General features: G+C 28.6%; 1 non-coding gene across 1 annotated transcript; it reads left to right on the forward strand.

Annotated features, from left to right (window-relative positions):
- The first annotated feature begins 2,348 nt into the window (after positions 1–2,348).
- Positions 2,349–2,432, forward strand: LOC131002091 (small nucleolar RNA SNORD96 family). The gene has a single exon (XR_009094169.1). It is a non-coding gene; the product is annotated as a small nucleolar RNA SNORD96 family (small nucleolar RNA).
- Positions 2,433–3,382: the final 950 nt, after the last annotated feature.

A 3,382-nucleotide genomic window follows, 5' to 3' on the forward strand; every position in this document is an offset into this window, starting at 1 on the left:
TTGAAAATGAACCAACATCTGTGCAAAGAATAAGACCAGAAAGTTAGTGGCGTTGGCCTAAAGTTTAATCATTAATTTGATATAAAGAGTTTATTACGGGTATTTAATTAATATAAACTTGTAATATACGGGAGCTAATTGTTAAAATTTATACTATATTTAAAAAGAGAGTTTTTAATTTCAAATTGATTTTAAATCAATTTCAAAATTGAGTGACAATTTTGTAGTTAGAATAAAATTTAAGGTTTATTTATTATAAGCTATACATCTTTTTTTTTTCTTTAACTTCTTATTTTTCTATTTCATTTCTTTTTTAAAATTGTGAAATTCGACTAATTAAAAAATATTTTATATGCATATCAAATTAAAGATCATGACAAGAGATTTAATTTGATATATGTTATGTAAATATTGGATTTAAAATATAAATTTATATTTATTTAAAGATTAAAACTTAAGAAAATTCTCTCTCCTCTCTCCTCTTTTTTTTTTTTTAGAATAAATCTATTTTTTTCAATTATCTTTTAACTTATATTGTTTTCTTTTTTTACAATATTAATTTTTATTAATATGAATTATTCTTTATTATTTTTATATTAAAATAAAGTATATTTATATTAAATTATACTCCCTCCGTCCCTGAAATAAGTTCATCTTTGGGGACGACATGGGTTTTAAGGAAAAGTGGTAAAATATGTTATAATTAGTATTGGGAGTGGTGAAAATGTGAAAAAGTGTTATGATCAGTATTGGAAGTGGTGAAAAAGTGAAAAATAAGAATAAATAAAGTATTATTAGTGGTGGGGTAGTTGTCAAAAAATGAAAAGAAAGAAAGATGAACTTATTTGGGGGACGTCCCAATAAGAAAAAATATGAACTTATTTCAGGGACGGAAGGAGTAGTATTTTTAATTATATTTAGAATCTTTATATAATAATCAAATTAATATCAATTTTATACTCCCTCCGTCCTTGAATTCAAAGCCTACATGAAAAAACACGAGTTTTAAGAAAAAAAAAGTATTTTTGTTAGTTGAGTGGAGAAAGGGTCCCACAAAATATATTGTTTATTGGTTGAGTGGAGAAAGGGGCCCACAAAGTGTATTGTTTATTAGTTGAGTGGAGAAAAAATGTATTGTTATTGAGACCCACCAATTAAAATATGAATAAAACTTACTAAAAATAGATAGGTCTTGAGTTGGTGGACGAACCAAAAAGAAAAGTAGGCCTTGAATTAGTGGACGGAGTGAGTATATAATAAAATATAAAAATATTTTTCGCGCGTTGCACGAGTGCAAATGCTAGTAGTACTGTAACTCTTAGTGTTTTCAAAATAAGATTATATGTTACGGAATTTGAAAATGAGGACTATATGTTACGAAATTTGAAAATAAGGATTATAGTTTTCATTTTTTACATTTACACTACTATATGTCCTCATTTACACTACTATGCGTCCTCATTTATAGGAGTGTAAATGTAACACATGGAAGTTATAATCCTCTTTTTTAAGTTTCGTAATATATAATCTTCATTTTTAAATTTTGTAATATATAATCTTATTTATAAAAATATTGAAAATTATAGTCATATTTTAACAATTAGCTCAACATACAATAAGAGTTATTCCATTTCAAGAAAGTAAAATGACTCTTATTATATAATACTCCCTCCGTTCACAAAAAGATATTTATAAGATTTTTATCTATTTATAAAATTAAAATAAAATTTATAATATTGGGCCAAAATAAATATTGTCGATACTCAAACAAAACAAAATGTTGTAGACAATTGGGCCCACAAAAATTGAGCCCGAAATGTTTGACTCGTAAAGACGGCCCAAAATTTATTAAATTGGCTAATGACAAACCATAGTCGGAACGTTAAATAGCCCATTAAAACCAGAATTCTCCAAATTTAGGGTTTCAGCTGCCGACTCTTGAATCTTGATCTCGAAGCATCTGTATATGTTTATAGATCTGTATATGTATGTAATCATCGCACGCGGTGCACACACCCGGCTTAAATTTGCATTTCAACGATTTTTGATCAGTTAGTTCGCGACGATTTATTCAAAATTGAGGCGAGCCGTAATCGATGTTCGTATAACTCGGATTGAAAATCGTCGCCAGAAAAAGCTTCTTCCTTCGTCGAGATCTCCGGCGCCGCCGCGGATTTCCGAAGGTGAGCGTTGTCATATCCTATCGCCTTGGGTAGCGGGTTGCTGCTATTAGCTCTTGGGATTGGCCATGAGAAAAACATTCATTCTCGATTTCGTTTGTTTGTTTTCAATTTTTTTTTGTTAAAATTAGTTTGATTTGATTTTCCTCGAATTTATTTCGATTTGCGTTGCCTGTGATGAAATCTCTTATCAAATTACACCATCTTTCGGGACTGAGTTTCCGGTGCTGATATTCTGCAATTCTGAGGCTATTTTTGAATAGTATTTTTTGAAAAAGTGAATAATTTATTGTGCTTATTGACGGTCCAGTGCTGTATGATTCAATTTACAGTACTTAACATTATCATAAGCTATAGAAATTTTGAGCCGCCTTTCGTCTTTCGAGTCTCTTCTCCAAATGAGATTGGGCTATCCGTGCAGTGGCTCTCATTTCTTAATTTTACTTTCTTCTTGATTAGCTTTTCATGATTATGCTTCATATTTTGTTCTTTACATCCGAGCTGGAAATGAATGCTACACATTTTAATAAATCTTTCATAGTTTATGACTTAGTATTAGTTATTCTTATAATTCGATATTTTTTTTATAAAATCAGAATGAATTTTGAAAAAATTGAGCATTTTCGAATTTAAATATGGCATTCGTCTAGACATATAGACATTGCTCTGAACTGAATTGATTCGGCGAGCCATAGCAGCATCTTCGAACCAAAAAGTTTCCGTAAAATGAATTTTGGCCATTTTTTTATAGTTCAAAAATATTCTTGTAAATTGAGAATAATTTTGGAATCAAGATAATTTTTATTCATAAAATTCTAATTGTTCTGATTTTGTTTGAATATTGATAAGCGTACAACGATTCAATTTTAACAAACAAAAAGGTAGAAATGTTATTAAAAATTAATAGCTTGATTGTATTTAGCCAAAACTTTATTTAAATAATCAGACGCTGGAATGTATTTAACCAAATCTATATCTATATAGGAGTATTATATAAAAGATCAGTTCAACGGTAATTTTTTACGGCTATTTTTCCTCTTTCCCACGTTCTTTCAATTTAATCATATTATCTCTCTCCTACTATCCTCTCAATTTAGCCATTATAAAACTTTTGCTCTTTGTATACAAATCAACAAATTTTTGTTATCTACTCCAATCACATTAACAAATTTCAAAATCGAAAAATTCCACAATAGAAATCT

Source organism: Salvia miltiorrhiza, chromosome 8 (assembly GCF_028751815.1).
Source record: "Salvia miltiorrhiza cultivar Shanhuang (shh) chromosome 8, IMPLAD_Smil_shh, whole genome shotgun sequence".
Lineage (NCBI taxonomy): Eukaryota > Viridiplantae > Streptophyta > Magnoliopsida > Lamiales > Lamiaceae > Salvia > Salvia miltiorrhiza.